Genomic DNA, 27,502 nt, shown 5'->3' with positions numbered 1-27,502 from the left:
GCAATGGGCCTGTGTTCATGAAATTCACGTTCCTCACCATCCTAAATCAGCTGGTTTGATAGAATAGTGGAATGGCGTTTTGAAGACTGTTACAGTACCCACTGAGAAGGAAATCTATACAAGGTGGGGAAAATTTCCCCAAAAGGCTGTATACACTTGGCAATCAGTGCCTAATACATGGTGCCATTTCTCCCATAGCCAGGATTCATGGATCTAGAAATCAGGGGGTGGAATTGGGAGTGGCACCACTCATTATCCCTAGTGACCTACTAGCAAAATGTTTGCTTCCTGTTCTTGTGACCTTATGCTTTCCTATCCTAGAGGTCTTAGTTCCAAAGAGAGAGATGCTTCCACCAGGAGACACAACAATGATTTCATTGAACCGGAAATTAAGACTGCTGCCTGGCTGCTTTGGCCTCCTCATACTTCCAGAGCAACAGACAAAGAAGGGAGTCCACATTGCTGGCTGGGGTGATTGATCCTGACTACCAAGGGGAAATTGGACTACTACTCTACAATGGAGGTAAGGAAGAATATATCTGGAATACAGGTGATCCTTTACGGTATCTCAGTATTACTATGTCCTGTGGTTAAAATCAGTGGAAAACTACCACAACCCAATTTGTTCAGGACTACTAGGCCCAGACACTTGAGGGGTGAAGGTTTGGGTTGCCCACCAAGAAAAGAATTACAGCCAACTGAGGTGTTTGGTAAGGGCAAAGGGAATAGGGAATAGGTAATTGAAGAAAGTAGTTAGAAATACCACATAACCACAGTGACCATATGACCATAGTGACCACATAACCAGTTACATAAATGAGAAATGCAATTATTCGAGTATTTCCTCCATGTTTTGAAGTGAATATGTTTGTGTATGTGTGTTCAGTTGACAAGGGTGGACTTAATGGTTAATTTTATGTGTCAACCTGAGTGGGTCATGATGCTCAGATATGTGGTCAGACATTCTAGATGTTTCTCTGAGCATGTTTTTGGAGATTAACATTTAAATCGGTGGACTTTAAGTAAAGCAGATTGCCCTCCATAATGTGGGGTAGGCCTCATTCACTTAGCTGAATAGAACCAAAAGACTGACTTCCCCCAAGCAAAAGAGAAATCTGCTAGCAGTTTGCCTTTGGACTTGAATTACAACATTGGCTCTTTCTGGGTCTCCAGCCTGCCTGCCTACTTTGAAGATTTTGGACTTGGTAGGCTCCATAATTCCATGAGCAAATAAATCTCTCTTTCTCTCTCCCCATATTGGTTCTGTGTTCTGAGAGAACCCAAATACATCAAGTTTTGACTGTTGCATATAATGTTATCATAAATATTCAAGTACAGGTTTTTGTATGAACCTATGTTTTCACTTCTCTAGAGGAAATACCCACAAATATGATTGCTGGGTCATAGAGTAAGTGTGTGTTTAAATTTATAAGAAACTGCAAAAATGTTTTCTAGAGTGCATATAACACTTTACAGCCACACCAACCATGTCTGAAAGATAAAGTTGGTCTGCATCCTCTCCAGGACTTGGTACTGTTAATATTTTTAGTTTACAGTTCTAATGGGTGTGTGGTAGAGATATTTTTCTTTTTAAGTTCTATTCCAGCTTTACCATTCTCAACCCAACATTTGTCATCTTTTGTTTTTCTATCTCCAAAACCTGCTTATGTGGTCTTTTTAGAAAGCATGGGATGATGAGGATAGGTTGATTGGGATTGAATGGGACATATATAACTCTTCTCCAGAACTATTTCCTGGAAAAAACACCTCCCAGCAATCATGATGGGTTTTACAAAGAACTTTGAAAAAGCAGGTGTCATGGTCTATTGCTGCATAATAAATTTCTCTAAAACCTAGTGGCTTAAAACAACATTTATTTGGGCCACTTTCTGTGGGTCAACACTCTGGATCCTCTGATGTTGGATTTCTCACAAGGCTGCAGTCATTGCAAGACTTTGCTCAGAAGGATTCACTCCCTGGCTCTTTTGTATGGCTGTTGGCAGGATTCATTTCCGTACAGTTCAGTTGTTCTCGGTTGGGCTTAGGGCTTCCTTGCTAGCTATTGGCTGGAGTCTGTCATCAGTCCTTTGCCACACAAGTCTCTTCAGTATGGCAACTTGCTTTATCTCACATACTCACACACACACACACATACATACTGGGAGGGGATTACACAAGAATGCGAATAACAGTTGCCGGGAATTATTAGGAGCCATTTCATGAGCTGCCCACCACAGCAGGTATTTAATTTTGGTGCTCTAGATAAAGGGGAGGCTACTGGAGAAATTGCCTTGAAGCTGTCTACAAGGTAGGATAGAGTGGACTTAGAATAAATATTTATTTGTGATGATTTGGGGGAGGAAGACAGATGGAGCTTATGGGTTGCAAAATTGCAACTATCTCTTGGTACCACCATAGAATATACATAAAAAGAACCCTACCTAGAGCGAGATCTGTCACATAAAGATGCTCTACATGTGAAATTAAGGAGGCTAATTTAATACCATTTCTAGACTTGAGCTCAAGAGGTTGTGACAGCACAATTATTCTTCCACAGGAAATGAAATAAAACCAGTGTCAGAAATCTACAAATTTAAAAGGCTAACTAAGTCTATTCTGTGGACCTTTCTCAGATTTGAATTGTAGAAACAATGTTGAAAGCAGGAAGCAGGCAGTGTAAAGCATTAGAGATTCAAAACCAAAGGAGAATAAGCCTGGGACCCCTGAAATCTACCAAGCCATATCAGTGGCCTTAGAAGGCGTTTTAACAAATTAAACTGAAGCTAAGGAATACTTTTCATGCAAAAGAATGAAATAACTTCCTTTGCAGCAACATGGATGAGTTGGAGGCCATTATCCTAAGTGAATTACTGAAGAAACAGAAGATCAAACACCGCATGTTCTCACTTAATAGTGGAAGCTAAACAGTGGGTCCACATGGACATAAAGATGGAAACAGTAGACACTGAGGACTACAAAATAGGGGAGGCAGTAAAGGCGCAAGTGTTGGAGAAACTATCTGTTCCATACTGTGTTCACTATTTGGGTGACTAGTCCTCTAGAAGAGCAAACCCCAGCATTACATAATACAACCATGTAAAGAACTTGCATGGGTTTCCCTCTGAATCTATAATTGAGAAAAGAATAGAGTTTAAAAAAAAAAGAGTACTTTTCAAAACACATATTTTCACAGAACATTCATACTCCTTGTAAGGTTTAAATGAAGCAAGTGAGGTTCGAATGAGGCAACTGAGGCCAGTTATTGAAAGAAATAAATTTAATCAGCTCCTGGGCGAGGTTCTGTGGTCCGACAGGAGGGGCTGGAGAAGTCGCACTTGACTCCTTTTGGGTGTGGGGTTTTATAGGGAGTGGAGGCGTCCTGATTGGTTGTGGGGAAACAGGACATGGACAGGGGCAAGCTGCCATTGGCAGGTAGGCAGGATTTCCGGTGAGCATGCCTCCCAGGGGGAGTGGGACCTGGACGGGGCAAAATGCTATTGGGCAGGTTCTGGCGGCGCTTCTTTTAAATTTTGGCGGGGTTTTTCAACGGTCGGCTAGGTGCTGAGTGCAGAGGCTAGTGTTGAGTGTAGATTTGCATGCTGAGTGCAAAAGTGGGCGTGGAGTGGTGATGTGGTTTCTAGGCGGGGAGGGGGGGGGTGGGCGTGTCTGAGCTCCTGGCGAGGCGACCGGCCTTACACTCCTAAAAAGAAATACCAGAATCTGGTAAGATTAGTTACCACTGGAGAGAGGACTGAGAGCTCTGTGCTGGGAGACACACAGGCCTCTTACATTGTATCATTTTATACTGGGTGAATATGTTCCCATGGGCATAAATTAAAAGAAAAATAAAAGGCAAATACTTTTAACTTAATAACAATTTTAACTCTTGTAAACCATCTGTGAGGCAATAATAAGATGGAAATGGCAAATGATCTAGAAAATAATGAAAATGAGAATACTTTTTTTAAAATGAAAAAACCTATGGGACATAGATAAAGTTGTATTTAAAAGAGAATGAATAGCTTCAAAAGTGGTCATGTTAAAAATGAACTGAAAATAACTAAATATACAACTTAAGAAATAGAAAAAACCATGCCAGGCATGGTGGCTCACCTGTGTAGTCCCAGCACTTTGGGAGGCCGAGGCAGGCAGATCATTTGAGCCCAGGAGTTTAAGACCAGCCTGAACAAAATGGCAAAACCCCTGTGTCCAAAAAAAAAAAAAAACAACTAGCCTGGTGTGGTGGCACGTACCTGTAATCCCAGCTACTCAGGAGGTTGAGGTGGGAGGATAGAGTGAACCCAGGAGGTCAAGGCTGCAGTGAGCCATGATTGTGCTACCGCACTCCAGCCTGGGCAACAGAATGTGACCCTGTCTTTAAATAAATAAATAAATGAATAAATAAATAAACAAACAAATAGAGTAGGAGGAAAGAATTCATAAAAGTGAAATTAATTTAAAAGGAAAACAACTAAAAAAGAGATATAACAAAGCTGATCCTTATAATTAAATTAACTCTGGTAAGTCTAATTAAGGATAAAAGAGAAAAGTTAAAACATGAAACATTAGTAATTAGCAAAGATGCAAAAGAGGCATTCCAAAAATTGTAAAATAATATGTACAGGTCAATTTTAAGGCAATATATGATTTTCTAGCAAAATGTAAATAACCCAGATTCACTTAAGAAGTGGTAGAAAGTTGGCCAGGCACAGTGGCTCACACTTGTAATCCCAGCACTTTGGTAGGCTGAAGTAGGAGGATTGCTTGAGCCCAGGAGTTTAAGACCATCCTGGGCAATATAGTGAGACCCCATCTCCGCAAATAATTAAAAAAAAAAATAGCTGGACATAGTGACATATGCCTGTAGTATCAGCTACTGGGGAGGCTAAGATGGGAGGATCACTTGAGCCTTTTGAGGCTGCAGTGAGCTGAGACTGTGTTACCACGCTCCAGCCTGAGTGACAGAGCAAGATGCTGTCTCAAGCAAAACAAAAGAAGTGGTAGGAAGTCAAATAAACCATTACACGTAACAGAAATTAGAACATAGATAAAGACCTGCCATTTAGAAAGGCATCAGGACCAGATGACTTTGACATCCATCTAGCCTCAAAAACCAGACAATTCCTTTTCTTATAACTACTCACAGAAAAAGATGAAAGGATCCCATAAGTGATAGTATGAAGGAAGGATAGGCTAAATAACAAAATCAGATAAAAATACCTAAAAAGAGAACTATAAATCGATATTTACTAATATAAATGTAAGTATTTGAAGTAAAAATAGACATTCTAGTTTATTCAAATAACAGCATACCTGGCCAAGTAGATTTTATTCCAGGTATACTGGTTTTTGAAGGAAGTCCAGCCTAGATCAGCTGATTGTCAGCCAAGCCATAGACTCCTAAGCAATATTAATGCTTACTGTGGCATGTCACTGATATTTTGTAGTTGTTTGGCATGCAGAATTATTGTGATCATAACTCTAGTTAACTATTATAGTTAGCTCCTCTGGACCATGTGCCTTTATGACCTTTTCTACTTGTTCCTTCATGTTCTCTTGTAGAAACTAAAGCCATCATTTTGAGGCTAGAAGCCATGTGCTAGGATAAAGGAAAAGAACAGAAAGCTAGAAGGAACCTGGGTCCTAAATTACCACAGAGCTACCATATAGCCCTGGACTACCTACATTCAGATGTTTTTATGTTTAAGCCATTGTCATTTTTGGTGCTGTGGCATATGAAGTCAAACCAAATCCTGACTCATATACAAATGGTTTGTACATTGCCAAATCCTATGGCCAGTTTTCAGCCTTTCTCCTGCTTCATCCATCAGCAATATTTGGCCCGGCGGGTCATGCTTTCTTGAAAGTCTTTCTTTGCTTTGCTTCTTGGACCCCACTCTTTCTTTTAACTCATTGGCTACTCCTTCTTAGTCTCAATTTCTAGATTGCCCTTATCTTGCTTAATTCTAAATGCTGGGGGTGCTACCAGACTCACTTTTAAGAATCTTTTTTATTTTAATTGATACTCAGTGTGTAGCTGATCTTAACTAATCCCATGACCTTAATTACAGTCTGTAAGCTGTTGACTCCCAACCTTATTTTCCAGCCCTGACATCTCCCCTGATCTCATCTTACTGTTTATTCAACATCTCCACTTGGTGGTCTCATAGGTATCCCAGACGTCACATGTCCAAAACTGAATTTGTGCCGCATTTCCACCACTCCCCCAGGTCTGTAAGTGACAACGTTAAACTTCCATTTTGTTAGGCCAAAAAGTCTCAGCATCATCCTGCCTCCCGTTTTTACTTACACCCCAATCAGTCTATCCAGAAATTCTATTGACTCTATCCTCAGAATGTCCAGAATCCAACAGCTTATCACTGCCTTCCCCATTTTTACTCCAGTTAAACCATCAACTAAACTACTGCATCGCTTTCATTGGTCTCCCTGCCTCAGCTGTTGCTCTAATACAGCATATTCACCACCTCGCATTCATTTAAAACACATGAGACCATGTCATTCCTCTGCTCACAATCCTCCAGTCACTTCTCATTGTACTCAGAGTAACGGAAGAGTCTTTCCTGCAGACTTCAAGGCCTGCATGACCTGGCTACCAGTTCTCTATCACACTTTATCTTCTTCCTCTCCTTATAACTCACTCAACATCACTGCAGTGGCCTCATCAACCACACTCAACCTGTGCCCAACTCAGGACCTTTGCACTGCAGTTCTCTGTCTGGAACTCTGTCTCCCTGGTAGCCACATGATTTTCTCCCTCCTTTCATTCAAACCTTTACTCAAACTCACCTCTTTAAAGAGGCTTCCCCTGACTGCATTCTCCACAGCAGCATATTTCACATTGCACTCTCTATCATCTACCCTGCCTTATCTTTCTTCTTAGTGGTATCATGTTGTACATATCTGTGTATCCTCCATCTCTCCTATAGACCGTAAGTCACATAACAGTGTGGGGGAGAAAAAGCAATACCATTCCTCAACCATCGCAAGGGTTGTGGCTGACACTCCTGTAACAAAAAATTAACAAGAGAAAAGCATAACCAATTTATTCAACCAAGGTTTTATGTGATATGGGAACCTTCAGACATCAAGACCCAAAGACCCAGGGAAAAGGGTATAACTTTATGCTTAGGTTCAATGAAGAAGGAACAGTTGTGCAGAAATGTGACTGGACAAAGGGGCAGTCTGACCTGATGGCAACACACTAAGCAAAACTCAACAATCCCTGTTTGTTCAGACTCTTGGCCCCTCTGGGTAATATGCCTTTACTTTGGGCCTACGGTGGGATACCTGTCACATCAGGGTCCTATGGTCTAATTTCATGGAAGACAAGTCAGAGAACCCCTTTATGGCCAGCTCTCACATAAACAGGTGGAAGGTCAGAGAGTGGCCTTTCCATTTCTGCTGTTTTCTCAGTTTCCAATGTGCTATATTTTGGGGTAATGTTTTCTGAGCCCCAACAACAGCAAGAACTTGATCCAGATTTTGTCTGTTTTGTTCTTATAGATGTAATCCTAGTGCCTATAACAATGCCTGACACATAGTAGGGATCAAATAAATATGCATTGAGGAAAGAATCTTTCTATCTTGAGCACAATCTTTCTGTCTCCTGGAATGCAGTGGGCACTGCAACAAATGTTACATTCACAAAGTAATGGGATCAAAAGGCATCTTGAGTTGAATCGTGTCCCCTAAAGATATGTTGAAGTCCTAGCCCTCCTGTATCTTATTTGGAAATAAGGTCTTCGTAGATGTATTCAAGTTAAGAACAGATCATACTGGATTAGAGTGAGCCCACATTCAATACCTAGTGTCCTTAGGAGGAGAGGGAGATTGGGGGACACACAGATGCACACAGAGGGAAGAGGACCATGTGCAGACGGAGGTATAGTTTGAAGTTAGGCTGCCTCGGCTGAAGGAAGGCCAAGGACTGCCAGCCACCACCAGGAGCGAGAACAGGCCCATGGGTTACATTCTCTCCAGCAAGGCCATCAGAAGGAATATGGTTCTGTGGGCACGTTGGCCTTGGACCTCTAGCCTCTCGAACTGTGAAGGCATACATTTCTGTTGTTTTAAGTCATCCAGCGTATAGTCATTTGTTATGGCAGCCCTGGGAAAGTCCTACAAAGGGTGAGGAGAACTAGGCCTTCCTTCAGTGTGATCAGTTACCTCATCTCATTAAATGCCAGAGTTAGAACTCAGGCCTCCTGACTCTCCAGTTCAGTGTGCTTTCCCCGGACCAGTGCTTCTCAACTTTGTTTCCATTAACCACCCCCAAGGAGCCTCTTTAGGCCTTCTTTTTCCCTAATCACCTCCTACCCCCACCTCCATAAACTTTTAATACCACAGCTATACAGTATACTGTTTATATGCCGTGGCCCTTTGCAGGGCCATAGACCATTAGAATATTTAAGTTTTAAGATTTTGCCTCTCCTCCCACGAACTCCAAATTTTTACCTCCTGGCAGAAGGAAGTGTTTTGGCACTGATAATGCATGCTTTTAACTGAAATATTATCTGATAATGGCCATAAATGAAATATTTATTTTTCTGCTATCAGAAAAAGAACTGTAGGTACAGCTTGTGCATACATACTCCAGGTCTCCCTCTGTCCTCTCTCAGAAGTGAAGTGAAGCCATGTGACTTGTTTTAGGTGATGAAATGTGAGCGTAAGTGCCATGCGTTACCCTCAAGTAGAAGCTCTGAGATATCGCTTAATTCCCTACCTTCTCCCTCCTGCCCCTGTAATTGTGGAAACACAGGTATGATGGAAACTTCATGAGCTGGGACCCCAAGTGACAGTGATGAACAGAGCTTTCCTGATGGCTCTCAGTGCACCATGTCTATGAATGAGAAATAAACTTCTCTGTGAAAAGCCACTGAGATTTATTTATTTTATTGAGATGGGTTCTCTGTCACTTAGGCTTTAGTGCACTGGTACGATCACAGTCACTGAACCTCTGCCTCCCGGGCTCAAGCGATCCTCCTACCTCAGCCCCCTGAGTAGCTGGGACTATAGGTGTTTGCCAGCAGGCCTATTTATTTATTTATTGAGTTGAGACGGAGTCTTGCATTGTCTCCCTGGCTGGAGAGCAAGGATGCCATCTCAGCTCACTGCAACCTCCGCCTCCCGGGTTCACAAATCTCCTGCTTCAGCCTCCTGAGTAGCTGGAATTACAGGCACATGCCACCATGACTGACTGTTTTATTGTTTTTTGTTTTTCTTAGTAGAGATTGGGTTTCACTATCTTGGCCAGACTGGTCTCAAACTCCTGACCTCGTGATCCGCCCACCTCGGCCTCCCAAAGTGCTGGGATTACTGGTGTGAGCCATTGTGCCCGGCCATTTATTTATTTTTTAAAGAGAGTTAGGGTGTCACCATGTTTCCCAGGCTGATCTCAAATTCTTGGGCTGAAGCATTCTGTCCACCTCAGTCTCCCAAAGTGCTGGATTACAGGCGTCAACCACTGCTCCTGGCTACTACCGAGATTTGTTTTTTTGTTTTTGTTTTTTTTTTAATCAAAGAAAAACCTATTCCATCCTAGCAAACATAGTATTGTATGAGGGAAAAAGTCAGATGCATAAAATTAACCTTTATTTTAATAATTAACCTTTCACCTTAATTTTAATTTAACATGGTACTCACAAGGGAAAATAAAAACTCCAATAATGTTTTAAAATGTAATTAAATAGAACATTTCTAAGCTTCTTGTTTAAAATTTAACTTTTCACTCATTATATATTAAATTTTGAAACATAAATAAAACAAAGGTTCACTGCTCTAGAACTCTAAGTTAGAACTTCAATTCAAGTATAGATTGACCTATTGTAAATACATGGGATGCAGGGAGACTTGCCAGGACTGAGGGCTCAATGCTTTTTTCACACTTTCTTTGCAAGATATATGATGCTAAATCATGGACTTCATCACCGATGAAAAATAAAATTATGTGTTTATTGGATTTGTGTGACCTTTTCTTCCAACAGTCTCAGGGCACCAAACTTTTAGCACATCCACTCCTTAAATAATTTTAACATGCAGAGAGGATGAGAAGGTCAAACAATTACAAGAAGTCTGCTAGCCAATGTCAGCGGAATGCATTAGGTGTCAGTAGAGTTTCTATTTCAGATATTAACAAACAGGACATAAAGCTACAGTATAGCTGGGGTGAAGCAAGAGGCATGCCGGGGAATGTGCTAAATAACCCTCAGGAACTGGGCAGTGCAGCCAGCCTTCTCAGAGAGTACAGGAGAGGAAGAAGTAAAAGGCAATGTTTTTAAAACCGAAAGCTAAGATTTTTATCAGGAAAGATGCCTCACAGTGGAGCCTTACCCTCTTCAAATATTTATGTTGCTCGTGTGAATTCAGTCATTTGTAAAGGTAGAAAACTCTGTTTTCCATTTGCTCCGTTAATTACTGTTTGCCTCCTTTCACTGAACAAATTTTGCAGGATTTTATGAAGTGTTTTCTTTGTCTGATCTTCTGTAATAGCCACCTATAGTTTTTGGTACCAGAAGTAGATTCAGTGCAGAAAACAGACCCACTGCAAGTGTTACATGAGTAAAAGGATGTAATATAAGATTTAGGTTTACACATATGTGGGAGAGCTAATGGCAGGGTGGGGCTGAACAGCAGGCAGAGGATCAGAGAAACAGTCCCTTAATAACTCCTGCCTGAAGAGCTCGAGCAGGAAGGGAAGCTATTCTGGCCACCACGTCCTCCTGAGAATAATGGCTCAGCTTTGCAAATCCCACGCAAGTTCCTCTCAGTGGCAAAATCAAACCCTGAATTGTATGGAAAGGGCATTCTGAGAAACATGTCTCCCACCTTGGAGGTGAGAGGTGGTACTACTCAGATGACCAAATGCAATCCGGCATAGTTAATTGCACAATGAAAAGGGTACTCTATTTATTGAAGTTGGGTCTGTTTATTTTAACTGATAATTGGGGTGCAAGCTAAAAGTACGAATTCAATTCAGTACATTGCTCTGTTAAGAACAAAATATCAGCTGATGTATTTTTAGTTTTTCATGAAATGGTTTTCATCACATTTGAGATGTGTGTTTGCAACAAAGAAAAGCGCTAATGTCAGTGGTCAGGGCAGCATCCCCACCCTGCCTCGATGCCTAGGCGATGGAGGCTAGACAGTGGCAATGTCTTGAGTAGCCTATTTTGTCTTCATCAAGAAAATAATTGAAGCTGCCTCTTCTTGTGGTTCTTAAACATAATTCAGGTCTGAAGCATGTAAAATTCTGTGGACTATTACTTGCATTAGAATTGAAAACTGTCTTGTAATATGAGTTTATAAATAAATAAATGAGCATTTAAACTGTTTATCTGCAAGTAATCTAAATAGAGAAGGCACGAAGTAATTGTCAAAGTGAAGTTTTAAAATGAAAAAGAAAACCCACAGGCTTTGATTAAAGATTCTGCAGTATTTAGGATTTGATTTCCAAACCTTCAGGGTTCCCAGAAGACAGAAAAAGAGGCCCCTGTGGCTTAGGAAAGCTAGCGAGAGAGAAAGAGAGAGAGAGGAAATGGAACATAAAGAATGGTAAAGGAAGCAGCAAAGGCACTAACAGAGCAATCGTAGGGGTAAGTGAAAAAAGAGAATGCTCCTGTGATCAGGTCCTGTAACAAGCTGAACAGAAGGAGATTTAGCTGGCTCTAGAAAAGGACAACTAGCAAGAGACTTGCTCAATTAAATAACTCTTTTTTTCCTCCTAATTCACTCTTGAGTACGTCTGGTGTGGATAATACTTGTTTAATTTAATTGCCTAGTTTTTAGCCATTTTTACATAGAGAAACCTATTCCTTGAACAAAAGCCAGCATGCATTTTTGCGGCTTATTTCATATTTAGGGTCACCCTTTTCTCCTAGATGGTGTGGAACTCTACTATCACCAGGTGGCAACTCACAGCTTTGCAGGTGAGAGACAAAGGTGAAAGGAAACTCCTCCTTTCAAGTGCTAAACAGCATTGCAATTATGTTCATTTTCGACATTAAAGCCATAACTGCCAGGACAAAATGCATTTCAGAGTTTGGGCTGCTTCAGCAAGTCCTGAAAAATTAGTTACTAACAGTTTCTTTCAGAGATACTCTAAAAAATTGCAAATGCTGATTGATTCATAGCTACAGCATTTCAAATATTTTATGGTTTCCCCTTAAAATTCCTGTCAATACTGGGAAAACCTGACTGTAATTCTGTATGTGTGTATATATATATATATATATATATATAATCATATTGGGTTTTAGAATCATGACCTGTTAGCTCAAATAGGAATTAGCAACTACTGTTTACAGTGAGACACCCCACCCCACCTCTGCATTTTGTGCTAGACTTTGCTGCGATGGTCTTTTTCCAGTCTCGTGTCTCCTATGACATAGGACTACCTATCTCCCAGGGATTTTGTAAGGATTAGGAGGCAATAATGGCTAGTACAGTGCCTGCCACATAGTAGATGCCGTATAAACGTCAGTTGCTGTCCCCCGCCCATACAATTTAGGTGAGTATAGGATGACTACTGATTGTTGAGCTGTGCATCTGCCATTGTGCTAACCAGTTTCATTCCTCAAACAGCCCTATAAGGAAAAGGAGGCTCAGCCACTAACTTGCCCAAGATTCCACAGCAAATACCTGGCTGACCTGGAAATTCAGCCTCAGGACTTTCAAACCTTTTCCTGGTATGCCATCCTGAGCTTGGTTCTTCAAACCAAATATGAAATCCCATGATACCTCATTCAAACTTTTCATCACTTGGAGGGCTGGGCTTCTATGGGAGAAAGATTCTTGTGGTTTTACAACATTTACTTTTTGAAAATGCAGTATAGCATTGCCAGGCTCTAAAGCCTGAGATTGACACAGAGAAGCACACTTGGCTGGCCACACCTTCCCCCCAAGCTACAAGGATATTCAGGCCATCTAGCCTTTTGTATGACACATGTGAGAATAAACTAAAAAAAAAAATACTTTTTTAAATTTTAAAAAATTCTTCTATTCCAAGGCTTGATGCCTTAAACCACCATGCCCAGCCCTTATATATTTCTTCAAGGTTCCTTACCTAGTGAAAATAAAAATATATATAATTCTACCTTGAGTTTTCACAGTGGAAAAATGAATTTGAAGATTATCTTATGGATTATTTGCTTTGTTTTTATTTGTTAACAGTAGTACTATATGAACTTCGCCATGTGCAATCCTTTTTTTGTCATTTGCTTGATATCTCTGAGACTTCTAGAACTTTTACACTAATATCTCAGGAAGTAGAATAGCTGGTATCTTTTGAAACTCTTAAGGGGGACCCCATAAAGAAGCTTGGTCCTATAAAGAGGAATCAATTAAAGCTTGCATTAAGGAGCACTCATCAATTGAACACTTTTCTCCATTACAGGGTTGACCCCTGTGGATCTGTAGAAATTTCTTTGGTCAAAAAACGTTAAGAGCAGTTTTCACTAATAAATCCCTTGCTCTTCCTCTTGGAAATATCCCTTTACTCTTATGTCAAATGTGTGAAATGTTTTCTAAAATGGGAAAGGTTCGAAAATGACTATTTGTAAATTGACTACCTGTATATAAGCTTTCTGTGTATACCAGTTAATGGTAATTTGATATTTAATCAGAGTTTTCCAGAAAAGCAGAACTAATATTCTGTATGTGTGCATATGTATGTGCATACATATGTGTTTTATTTATTTGTTTGTTATTTAGTTATTATAAGGGATTGGCTCATGGGATTATGGAGGCTGAGAATTCCCAAGATCTGCTGTTGGTAATGGAGACCTGGGGTAATGGATAAGGTACTACCAGTCTAAAAGCCTGTATTTCAGTTTGAGTCTGAAGGCAGGAAAAGACTGATATCCCAGCTCAAGGCTATCAGTCAGGGGGAGTTTCCCTTAGCTTTTTTGTTGTATTCAGGTCTTCCATTGATTGAATAAGGCCTTCGCAATAAAAGGGAGGGCAATCTGCTTTATTCAGTTTACTGATTCAAATGTTCAAATGTTAATCTCACAGACACACCCAGAATAATGTTTGACCAAGCGTCTAGGTACTGGATGTCCCATTCAAGTTGACACATAAAATTAACAGTTACAATAATCCATTGCTGATAACATTGAATACATCTTAAACTTTCATTCATTCTCAGCTTATATTAAGGTTAAGAACTTGACTATTTGTTGTAAACTTTAAATCCTGCTATTTGTTAATTATGATTCAGTAGCTCTATCAAAACACATTTTATGTGTGCTTTAAGAATAAAACCTTGACCTGTATAATACATATATTTCCAAGTTTAGCCTCCAGAGAGTTACAAAGAAAGAGAAAAGCAGCCCCTGATGGCTGGGAGGTGGCTTCTTACTGTCCACTTGGCCTGTTGTTGCTAGGAGCTAGCCTTGCTATTTTCCTCTTCAACATGAACAATTTCACGGAATATCAAAATCAGATAAGACCGCTCTGTGACCATCAGAGATAAAGACAAAAACAAGGCCACTCTCAAATCATGTTTGAACATAGACAACAACAGGAACATTGTTGGACATTTTACTAATTTGTTTCATTTCTAAAAGAGCCCTATTCGGAAAATGAGGCTCAGCTGCTAACTTGCCCAAGATCCCACAGTCAAAACATTACCCAAACCATAAAAATGACCAAAACATCCCTCTATCCTGATTAATATGAGTGACTATTGTAAACTTTAAAACTTAACGGATGAAAAAAAATCTTTCAGTCATTTTTTAAGTATTGCAGGAATATTAAGTACAGGTACAGTAAAAATTTTCTAAAAGAAAAGTTATTAAATGATGTTTCTCTTTGTAGATACTGGAAAATGTTTTTATAGCTATGAGATAGAACAGATTTTAACTTCAAAATAAAAGGGAATTTTGGCATGATTCAGAGTTTTTAAAAATTAGTTTACCATATAAAAATGTTGTTAGCATAACATTTTGATTTGTTCAAGACCAGTGTTATTCCTCATAATTCAAACTTTCCTACATTGATTTTATGAGTTAAATGATCTACCAATGTTTCCATAGCTTGTTTTAAATTTAGAAATTATATACATATAATTGTATTCAACTAAATAGAATGATAGTAAATATCCTTTTAAAAGACTTAATTTTATGAAAATATATAATACTGTAAATAAAAAATATGTTAGCTAAATTGAAATTTCCAGATCCTTCACTAAATTTAAGATTGCAGAGAAATGACTGAACTCATTAAGAAAAGATCTTTGAAGGCCTAAATAATTTCTAAATAAATTTTTAAAAACACACAAAACACTGGTTATGAAACATAATTTGACCCTTATTTCTTAAAATAACAATAGATTAACAAAGCATACAAATGTCTTTGGACATTTTTTATACATTATTTTCCTATTCAAAATAGCAAAAATAATTTGAAATAAGTTCTCATAGAGCAATAAACAAGATTGCTTAGGTTTGTCTAAAATTCTCCAAACTTTAATTAAGTAAATTATTATAAGAGACTTTGTCTACCAGAGTTAGTATAAAAAACTGACAAATTATAAAATTTAACTTCTTTTGATAAATAACATAAGTTAAATATGCCAACATAAGTATCTTTCAATTACTGAATACTTCCTAGTTAAAAGGAACATCTCATGCTAAACATCTCAGGGCACGAAGACTGATAAGACTGATACAATAAATGTACACCAAAATATTTTCCATAATTCCAAATTTGCAAATATTTTCCCCTTTTACTCATAAAGGGTTTGTACATATTGTAATGGGAATCATTTGAAACGTATTGGTTCTTTCACTCTTTCATTAGCCCCAATAGCCGAGTCATATGTAGATTCTCTAAGACCTATAATAGCAATAGCAAAACATGTAAAAAAAAATCAATTAATTTAGCTCTAGAGTTTACACTAAACAATGATTATTATGCTTTACAAATTCTCTCTCTCTCTCTTTTTTTTTTTTGAGACAGAGTCTCGCTCTGTCGCCTAGGCTGGAGTGCAGTGGTGCAATCTCAGTTCACTGCAACCTCTCCTTCCTGGGTTCAAGTGATTCTCTTACCTCAGCCTCCTGAGTAGCTGGGATTACAGGCATGCACCCAGCTAAGCTAATTTTTGTGTTTTTAGTAGAGACAGGGTTTCACTATGTTGGCTGGGCTGGTCTTGAACTCCTGACCTCAAGTGATCCGCCTGCCTCAGCCTCCCAAAGTGTTGGGATTACAGGCATGAACCAACATACTCAGCCACCTAACTTCTTATAAAAAGCTGTTGCTTCTCCCTTGGCATATCATTGTCTATTACTGTGACACTCCAAATTCAGCCATCCTCCATCCTTTACCTGAAAAAGAAAGAAATCTCATTGTTCATACCCTGCACAGCCTTTCTACAGATTCCCCCTAAATAATCCTGATTTGATTGTCTTTGTTACTTGTCTATACTTTACTTAAAAACAACAACTAAAACTTTTCAAGAAGGCGATACTATCAGAGACTTAAATTTATCCTTAAAATAGAAGCTCTCACTGTACTCTAGTTGATAAAGTTGTTTCCCATGGAGTACACACTGACAATTCTGATACTGTGATACATGTGTACTGGAACAGAAGAATTTGGTAAATGGATGGCAGACAGCAGGAGCTAGGATTCTCACTGGTGGAATGGGAACTTACAGATAAGCAAAGGGAGGAGAGCAGAGTGATGTGTGTGGTGATGAATTAGAGTTGGCAATATCAGCATGAACTCAGCTGAGCGAGTCTGGAGGTCATGGCACTGGAATAGCAACGTGCACACCTGGCACCCAGATCTTGGTTTCCAATAAAAGGAACCAGGGCTCTTGGGATAAATGGCTGATTCTGGAATTGGGACAGGAAATATACAAGATGAGCCTGGAGTGTTGTATAGTGCCAGAAGGTAAGGCGGTAGAAAATCCTGCATCAATGGGGGTGTGTTAAAGGGACACAGGAGCCAAGGGAAAGAGTCCCCAGTGGCTAAAGCCGGAACAATTTGATCAGCAAAATAAATATTTCATAGCCCAAACTATAAAATAAAGATTCATGAGTTCATACTGACACAAATAATTGGTTGAATAAAGACCTAAATGTATGGAGAAGAATAGACAAGTCTCCCAAGCAGAAGAAAATAAAGATAGCAGAAACATAGATACGTTTCCAAGTAATTGATGTAGATACTCTGCCTTCAGGAGGGTTCGGGAAATCCCCCTACTCCTTTTGTGTGGGTTGCATGTAGTGACCTTTTCCTAAGGAATACATTGTAGAAAGTTGGGGGAAAATAGTAGCTGTACCCTGGAGAAACCTGACAAACACTACCTCAGCCAGTTGATCGAGGTCAACAACAGTGATAAGTCTCATAAATAATACTGTGTGGACCTTCACACACTGTGATGAAAATGGAGCTTTACCTCTGTGAGTTTTCTTTCCTCGAATCCATAATCCCAGCTTGATTATGAAGAAGACACTAGACAAACTCCACTGGAGAAGCATCCTACAAAATACTTGACCAGTGCTCCTCAACTGTCATGCTCATTAGAAACATCTGAGAAAATGTCCCACCCAAAAGGACACTGAGGAGCTATGACAGCTACATGTAATATGGTATCTGAATGAGATTCTGGAACAAAGAAAGGATACTGGGCAAAAACTAAGGAAATCTGAAAAAACTATGGATGTTGGTTAATTAAAATACATCAGTATTGTTCATTCATGGTAACAAATGCTCTATACATTAAAAAATCCAGAGCTAAGCCCTACTTCCTTGAGCCTTGCATGCTGTAGTAAGTCCTTTCTGACACATTCTTAACGAGATGCCCCGTGTGGTTCCCCATGAAGTGTGTCCTCTCTCATTGCAACGTATAATAACACAACACAGGTGTATTTGTAGTGCTTTTGGTCATTGGCAAAGCCATAATTCAATCAAACCATGATGACCCTTAACATCTGACAATGGCAAGTTTTAGATTTGTTTTCTTAGAAGAATTCACGTTTTTGACTTAGTATTGTCGTTCTTGTTTTTATTTTTTAAACTTTTATTCCAAAATGTCATGCTCTTTTTATACAGTATAGATTCTTGAAAAGACTAAGTATTTCTCTAATTGACCTCAAGATGGCAGACTTGAATAAAATATATTTCCATTTTAAAGTTCGGGATTTCTCAAAAGTTCTCTTTGAATTTGGAATTACAAATGAATGGTGTTTTCCTCACTCTTTATAGGCTTTTTTTTTTTCGGTATTTGTTTTGTTTCTTTTATGTTTGTTTTCTTAATTGTCTCCTAAGGGGCTATGACATTTTATTCAATTTTTTTCCTTAGAATATCAAAAACAGTCATGAGAATCTGCAGATTATCTTCATTCTTTAAAAAAAAAATGATGATAAATGGAAGAGGTACATTTAGGCAAATGTCGTCCTAGGATGAAATCAGTGATACACATTCCTACACTGCCCCATGAGAATGCTAAATTATTATTATTGTTTTCCCTTTATAAAAATTTTACTTTAAGTTCTGGGGTACATGTGCAGAACGTGCAGGTTTGTTACATAGCTGTACATGTGCTGTGGTGGTTTGGTGTACCTGCCAACCCATTGTCTAGGTTTTAAGCCCCGCATGCATTAGATATTTGTCCTAATGCTATCCCTCCTCTTGCCCCCCAACCCCCAACAGGCCCTGTGTGTGATGTTCCCCTCCCTGTGTCCATGTGTTCTCATTGTTCAACTCCCACTTACGAGTGAGAACATGCGGCGTTTGATTTTCCTTTCTTGCATTAGTTTGCTGAGAATGATGGTTTCCAGCTTCATCCACATCCCAGCAAAGAACATGAACTCAGAGAATACTAAATTATTATTGCACTTTAATTGTAAAAAGCCTTGCAATATTAGTTCCAAGTTACCATTGTGCATCTATAATAATTTTATACTGGAGTTTTGGGGGATGAATTTTATCTACTATACCAGCAAGTCATTGAAAAAAACAGGCTAATGTGGGAACTCTAACCAGTGGTTCTATAACATTGTCATGTCTAAAATTCTCCCAAAGTAAGTAAAACAATATTTTGATTCTATTTGGTCTTTAAAAAGTGTATCACGTATTCCTTCCTTCTTTCTCCTAATTTTATTAGAAAAAGCAATATAGTACTGTAGTTAAGTACTTAGGTTTTAGAGCCAGACAAACTCAAGTTCAGGTCTAATTCAGCCTCTTATTGGCTGCTTCTTTCTTCTTGGCCAGGACGCTACTTAACCTCTCTGAATCTCTTCTGAAAAATAATATTTCTCACAGGGTTTATGAATGGAAAGCACTTAGCACAGTTGAATAAATGACAGGCATTATTATTATTTGGGGAGAAGGAAGGAAGGGTGAAGTGAGGAGTATCACCAAACATACTATGAGTTGTGAGTTACAACTCTGAGGACATTTATAAAATTACACGAATTTTTTAAAACTATGTGAGAATCCATGAAAGCTCAGAAGACCCACCTTTCCATAATGATCCCACTAAGGATTTGCTCAGAAGTTCAAAGCAAATTATCTAATGACTTTAGGACTCAGTTTCCTCATCTGTTTTCACAGCATGTCTGTGACCACAGATATGGATCAAAGGCCAGAAGGAATTTCCTGAATGTTCTGTGCTGCCTAAGACTCCTCAGACTCTCAGTCAGTTCTGAGGTTAGGGTGAGGGTTGGGTCATAAGAAACCCCGAGAGCAAGCCTGATTGAAAGCCTCACCAGCCCCACGGGACTGCGGACCAGAAAAGCTTCAATTTAATTTAGAACAAATATAGTATTTACATACCTAATGATAACAAATTCACATTCATTCAGAAACACAGACACAGATTTCTTTTATATTCATTATATGGCCTTGTGGCCCTACAGGAGTAAAGAAAGATATTGGTTTGTTGAGTGTACTTGGTGACTGAGCTTAGCTGATGGGACACCTGCTGAAAATAGAGGAAGATACTTCTAAACCTAACCCGGACCTTTGGGCAGCAACTGGTGACAAAAATTGACATAGGATTCACAGGAATCTAAGGAAATACCTTAATACCATTTAGATCTACCTGTTGTACTTTTGGTGAATAGAATACATTCTCTACCCCTATCAGATCTCTCACCAGAGATGTTAACTGGTGACCAGTTGATGGTTAATTGCCTCTGTCAACCCCCAGAGCAGAAAATGCTAAGAAATAGCCAAGAGCAGTGTAGCCAGAGGAGGAGGACAATTAGGCCTTTGTTTTAGAAATTTCCCTGAGTTGTTTTCACTGGGAATTAGGGGTGCTTTCTCTTTTCCAAACAGTATCCATTTTGAAATACTCTAACAGGGCTGAATACTCAAAGCAACCCCTCTGATTACCCAATCCTGACTCAGGTTTGTTGTGTTCCAGGTGTTTTGCTGTTGCCTTAATTTTTAGGCTCACTATTCTGAATACCACATTTTCAACGCAGGAAGACAGAATTCACTGAACAGTGAGCAATGCAAGCCATTTTTACTAAAAGTGAAAGAAAAGTCAAGAAGTCACCACCAGGGCTCAGTTCTTTCCAAATAAAATGCACGTGTCAATAACAGCAGTGGACACAGGGGGGCAGTAACACACAACACACGCAGCCATTTTTTTTTCCTTGAATTTATTAATTAAATTGCATAAATTAAATAATGGTTTTCCAAGTCCCCACTTTGAAAAAGGAATTATCCCAATAGTGTCTGTTGATCAAGAGATACTATGTAGAGATACATGATTCAAAATGTTGTCTTTTGAATCTTAATCAGAAGATCTGATTCTGTTTGTGAATCCAGTAATTTTGCCATTTTACTTCTTGGACTCGAAATTAGGACAGACTATCTTTTTAAATTGGCTTTTACTATTTTGTCTCATCTCATGGGAGAATGACCAAAAGCTGTATATAATTTCTTTTGTTGTTGTTGTTGTTGTTTTGTTTGTTTTTTGATTTTTTTGTTTATTTGAGACGGAGTCTCACTCTGTCCCCCAGTCTGGAGTGCAATGTCACGATCTCACCTCACTGCAATCTCTGCCTCCCAGGCTCAAGTGATTCCCCTGCCTCAGCCTCCCGAGTAGCTGGGTTAACAGGTACACACCACCACACCCAGCTAATTTTTGTATTTTTAGTAGAGATGAGGTTTCACCATGTGGTCCAGGCTGATGTCGCATATAATTTCCTATATCCATGTTTGTAAGTCAGACCATCCTAGCTTGAGAGGAGGACAGACTGGGCCCTGAGGTTGTGTGCAGTCTGTTCCCCTGGCCATGGTGATGGGCTGGAGTGCAGCGGCAGGGGGATGGAGCTTCTGTTCAACAATTGTTTTAGGGCCATGGTCATCTTGAGTGACAAAGGCTGGCCATGGTGATGGGCTGGAGTGCAGCGGCAGGGGGATGGAGCTTCTGTTCAACAATTGTTTTAGGGCCATGGTCATCTTGAGTGACAAAGGCTCCCTGGAGAGGTGAGGTGAAGAGACCTAGACGTGCCAGGGGTTTGAGAACAGATGGAGAGCAGGTGAACCTGGAGCTCACCTTCCTTGGGGCTGGGACAAGAGGAAGGCCATGTGTGGTGCCCCTGTGCAGAGCTGGCTCCTGTGGGACACACAAAGGCATCCACGGACTAGGAGTTTCAGCTTTTCTCAAGTGCCACCGACAGCTTCACTCTGCCAGCTGCTCCTGCTTGTCAGACTCTAGGGACCTGTGGCAAGATCGCTGAAGACCAACCAGAAAAGGAGAAGACTAAGGCCTCAAACTTTTGAAAGCTACTGGCCGTATTTTTATGGAGCACAGAAGAAAAACAAATCCTGAAGTATCTGATACTGTTGAGAAATAAGTACAAACTGCAGTTCATCCTGAAAAATAGCTAAATAATAACAGCTGACTGTATATAGTACTTAAGGGGGTTGGCCACGGTTCTAAACTCATTTAAGTCTTATAACGACCCTATGGGGCATGTACCATAATTATCCCAGTTTTATAGATGGGGAATCGGGTGCACAGAGGCTAAATGACTCTGCTAAGGACACTTGAGCTTTTAAGAATTGGAACTGGGATTTGAACCCAGGTAGTCTGGTACCGGAGGCTACACTCTAAATTACGCTCTGATGCTGGCAAAATGAGAAATGCAAACTTTCCTCCTGTAAATGAAAGCAAAGCAAACCCTTACTTTGAATTTCTGTAACTGGATTTGGAGTTAAATTACTTGAATACATATATGATAAATTATCTGGATGAAAAATACTCTTTTACACTGATACTTAACTCAGTTAAAACTTATAAAGGGATTTTTCTTTTTAATTATTTTAATTCCACTTCCTGGTTATAGCTACTTAAAAGAAAAAAAAGCTTTTATACACCTCTACTAGAAATCAAGCATCCCTAGAGAGAAATCACGTCTTTTTCATTACTTTTTTAGCATTTGGCATATTTAGCATGGGGTCTAACCCAGAGAAAGTATTCAACAAATATTTATTAGCTGCTTGAACAGCTTTAATAACTATTCTTGCTTCAATAAATATTCATTATGGGTGAAAAGTACACCTACCAGAAGCTCTTGTTTTACTATACATCAAAATAGGAAAATAAATTTATGAGTTTCTAAAAGATGGAAAACATTTATAAGCTAAAATATGTCTTAATCAGTAATGTATTGCTAGGAATCATTGACAGTTTCTTAATTGTTAATGCACCCAAGAGGAAAGGGAGAAGTAATGGAATTATGAAAATGTCAAATTCAGGATTCTTAAGAGAGCTAAGATTATATGTCAGGCAATAGGCTGGGCGTTTTTATAATTACTTTTTTTGGCTTCTTTGAATTGTTAAAAGGCTACTATATTGTTCCCATTTTCCAGATGAGGAAGCTGAAGGTTAAGGAAGTAACTTCCTTTCCAACTAGTCAGGATTTGAATATGTCTGGTTTCAAAATCCATACTCTTTCTATTATACATTATATCAATCAAGAATTCATTCTATAGCAATAGAATTTGTTGATGTTGGTTTAAAACTGAGGGATTTATTTTCTTGCATGAAAGGTAGTGTGGAGACACCTGGGTGTTGGCAATGGCCCAGTGCCCCAGTGACGTCAGAGCAGTAATACTGTGATGTTCCTGGCCTTTCCTCATGGTTGCAAGACTCAAGGGAGGAAGATGAGAAAGGGAAGTAGGCAACACTTGCACCCAAATCCAAAAGCTTTCTTAGGAACCTCATAGCAGATTTCATTTATGTCCCATTGGCCATGATAGGGTTAGAGAAGAGGATAATAAAAAGTTGGACAAGCCAATGAACAGTGTCTACACATTCAGATTGTGATGTTTGATAGTAGATTCTTTGACGCTGTATCTGTAGGGTAATAGTTAAATGATCAAGCAGCTCCTCTGAGCTCATCTCTGGCGGGTACACTCTGGGTCAGAAGAACTGAGGTTTCAAGTGCATCTGAGGTATCTGGTCACTTTTGCTTCTGCCAACATAGTCTTGTCTAGTGTCACAGAGAGGACAAGCTGTTAAGTGCTGCCACTTTTCATGTGCTTCCTACAAGTCCCATGTCTGTAGCTCAGTGCTGTAAAACTGGGGCACTGGGTTTTTCTACTTTCTGTTTTTTTTGGGTTTCAAATAGAAAGAGCATCAGACAAAGAGTCAGAGGCTTGGATTTGAGTCCAGCTTTGTTACCCGTGGAGTGACCTGGACTAAATCCCTGAAGCCCCATGGGCTTTTATCTTTTTTGTCTACACAGGATGGTGATAATATTCTTGGCTGTTTGCCAGGATTATAGATTGTACCAGTAAGCATTCTGAAATCACTATGGTCTTATATAAATGAAGGTGTCATTACACTTACTAGGTCCAAAGGGACCCTCTGGTTCTGAGGATTTCAGCGACCATCTTGGATTATGAGGCTGTAAGATCCCAAAGGCTGGAACCTCTGTCATCCCTATTTCTGTCTTCCCAGAATTAGCACAATACCTGCACTTACTAGCAACTTATTAAATGCTTATTCAATGAGGGGGTGAGTAGGTGAACGACTGTCTGAATTTTAAAAAATGAATGAAGGCTGATGCTGTGACAACAGACTTATTGTTGACCTTTGGCTCTGCCTATGCTCTTGTGTGTCTGTCTGCCTGCTGGAGGTACTGCCTGAATGGCCTTCCTGTAGCATCCAAAAGTGATTTTACCTCCAAGGTACGGTAGCTCTCATCTTCTGCTCAAAGCTGTAGGACTTCTTATTCCTGCCACCACCATCTCTCTTCTCCAGCCCTTGAGCATGCAGTTCCATTATTTATCTCTCTGTTTCCTCTCATTCTCAAATCCTATCATTTGGCAAGCCTTCGAACAGTACTGTACTTCTGCAATATTCAGGTGTGAGACAAACTTCAGCCAACATGCAGTTTTGCAAAGAGCTGCTCCTAATCGTGAGACCCTCTCTTCTTTCATTAAGTATTGATGCAGCTGTGGCAAAGCCTGATTTTGGTTACTGAGATGGCTCAGTGGGGCCTTTGCTTTGAGGCAGAGACTGGGCTGGATGGTTTTGGACAGTCCCAGCCTGTATTAGGGGCCTTGCCTGTGTGGCTTTGATGCTTCACAATCAAACATTGCCAGCAGCAGACTTGAGTCTACATTTTTTCAACTAGAGAGCCATGGGTTAGACAATGATAGCATGTGTTCAGATACAGCACTGAAAAATTGTACACTCTGTTTGGATTGGGGATTCCTTTTCACTTTCACCATGTGTAAAGTACCATCTTGATTAAGATATAATTCACATACCATTTAATCCACTCATTTAAAATGGATTATTCAGGCTTTTAGCATGTTCACAATGTTGTACAACCATCACTACAATGTATTTTAGAACACTTAACTCACTTTACCACCTCCCACCAAAGAAACCTTACCCATTAGCAGTCACTTCCCCTCTCTCTTCCTGTTCCCCACTCCCCCACCCCTAAGCCTAAGAAACGACGAATCTGCTTTTGGTCTCTATATATTTATCTTCTCTGGACATGTAAAGTAAATGGAATCTTAATCCTATGTGGTTATTTTGTGACTGGCTTCTTTCACTTGACATGATGTTTTCAAGGTTCATCCTTGTTGTGGCATGTATTATTAATTCATTCCTTTTTATGCTGAATAATATTCCATTGTATGGACATATCACATTTTATTTATCCGTTCATCATTGATGGGAATTTGTGTTTTTCTATTTTGGGGCCGTGATGAATAATAATGCTGCTTTAACCATTGGTGTATAAATTTCATGTGGACATGTTTTCATTTCTCTAGAGCAGATATCTATGAGTAGAATTGCTGGATCATATAATAATTCTATGTTTAACCTTTTGATGAATGGTCAGACTGTTTTCCAGTGCAGATGTGCTGTAACTCTGGGTTTAATTCTGTAGCCCTTTTTAACTCAAGGACAGTTTTAGCATCAGAATAGAGATGGGCATTTCAACTGAGAGTGATAACCTGCTAAGATTTTAACCTGTCAAAAGAAACACAGTTTTATTTTATTTTAAAGTACTGTGCATTTATAACTTGTGTCCAAGTCACTATTAGCAAATCTTCCAGGAGGCAAGATTGCATTGTGCCATCTAGCTTGTCCATGGCAGAGGTAACAACATGCCTGGTTAAATATCCTTGCATTTAAAGTCACCTTCACTGGAATGTGGTCTTGAACCAGAATCTTTCCTGCCACACCTTGTGCCCCTTGTCAGGGACATTCAGCCTCAGTCTAGCGACTGTTGTGGTCCTTGTGTATCATTCCTGGATTCCATGCTCAGCACAATCTTTTGTCCATGGATCTTTTTCTATAGTGGGTGACTATGGTATGGTAGAGAATTGTATCACAGAGGCAACATCGTGATCTACCAGTAGAATGCAACAGAGAAAGAGAAAGAGGAAGAGAAAGAGCGTTGCTAGAAATAGGGCATTATCCCCACAGTGGTTAAGGAAGGTGGAGGAGAAGAAAAATCTGTTTTCGTGACTTTAAGATTTTAGATGGTATGTTCTAGAATTCTGACTACATAAAATGTAAATGCTATCGCTCTGGGTTTAATTCTGTTGGCTTGCCTTCATAATTTAAAAAAATAATGTGGAAGGACAAGACAGAAAAATGTATCATTGTCAGTTGAGTGTAACCTTTTTTAGACTCTATATCTCACCTCTGGTATACTGAAATTACATGAATTTCTTATTTTAGCAAAGAGGAGAAAAGTGTTTTTCTAAGAGACTTAAATGTCTCTTTAAAATAGTACTGGTAGTCGCTCCCTATGTATTTCTTCTTCTAAAGAGTTAGGATTCAATGGACACAGTTTTAGGAAACTAGTAAGTTTTAAAACATACAGAATGTTGGAAGTAGAGGAGAGACAGCTAAAGAATTTGATGCCCAGATAAATCAAACTTGGTGCTCCAAGTCTCCTGGTCAGCCGTAGCTCTGAACCACAGCTGGAGCGTTGACCCTCAGGCAGGGGCTCCTTACCTGTACACACTGCCTCAGTCTGCCCTGGCTGTCCTGCACATGCCAGCCTGCTAGCTGGCACACCCAAGCTCCTGTGCCCATATGTGCTGGGGCTCAGTGGCAGCCATTATAGTACAGGGTGGTGGGGTAAGAAGTTCCAGCTCTCATATCTGATCCTCAATCTTGGCCACTACTGTCACAAACAATCTCATTGTGTGAATTAGAACAACCCAACATTCCTGAGCGTGGTTAAGCCCCACACTGGGGCTTGAGAGTGGCCCATAGGCACCATCTCGCCCCCACTTGTACCTTTGCTTGGGAGGTCACCCGCAGGGCCTAACCCACACAATCGTGTAGGATGATCCCATTACCCTTGAAAGCAGGTCGCTTTCCTCACCCACAAAATGATCAATCACATCAACCACATGAATAATAAGACTCCTCTAGTAAGGATTTGTGATGACTGAATAAGACCCTGTTGGTAAAAGTGCTTTGTAAATCAGAAAAGATAACCAAAAGATAAATATCATAAATGTTTGTGCAGGCACATGCACATGCACGCACGTGCACGCGCACACACACACACACAATACACACATGCGGCTTTTGTTATTTTTAAATAGGAAAGATCTTCAATCCTTTAACCTCGTAAACAGGCCTTCGTAACCAGTGAAAATGCCCTTGGTTCTTGGTACCAGAGAGAATCTCAGTAGATATCTCAGCAAAACATAAAGAACAAAATGAAAGGTATCCCCTGATCCAGTGTTTCTCAAACCTGGCTGCATATTAGAATAACTTGGAGAATTTTCAGAATGCCCAGGTCTTAAGCCAGAAATTCTGATTCATTTATTTGGTAGGTGTAGGAAGTGGGGAGAGGCAACCATTGATAGTTTTAAAGCTCCCAGGTGACAGTAATGCACATCCAAGATTGAGAAAAACAATTCTATACCCACCGTCCTTTATTCATCTTTGTTCTAGTTCCATCCAAGCCTTGTGAGGCCAGGCAATGTTGCAATGGCCAAGCTCAGGTGTCCTCTGATGTT

At 39.7% G+C, this 27,502-nt stretch overlaps 1 long non-coding RNA gene across 1 annotated transcript in view; it reads left to right on the top strand.

Annotated features, from left to right (window-relative positions):
- Positions 1-447: 447 nt before the first annotated feature.
- Positions 448-27,502, top strand: part of LOC105715562 (uncharacterized) — a 48,367-nt gene continuing 21,312 nt past the window's right edge. Inside the window, exon 1 of the long non-coding RNA XR_001107063.2 lies at positions 448-523. This is a non-coding gene — a long non-coding RNA (uncharacterized LOC105715562). The remainder of the gene's footprint in view (positions 524-27,502) is intronic.

The sequence above is a fragment of the Aotus nancymaae genome, unplaced genomic scaffold (genome assembly GCF_030222135.1).
Source record: "Aotus nancymaae isolate 86718 unplaced genomic scaffold, 86718_ANA_hifiasm-v0.15.2.pri h1tg000003l, whole genome shotgun sequence".
NCBI lineage: Eukaryota > Metazoa > Chordata > Mammalia > Primates > Aotidae > Aotus > Aotus nancymaae.
Note: the sequence above shows the minus strand (reverse complement) of the source record. Positions and strands in the feature narration are given on the sequence as shown.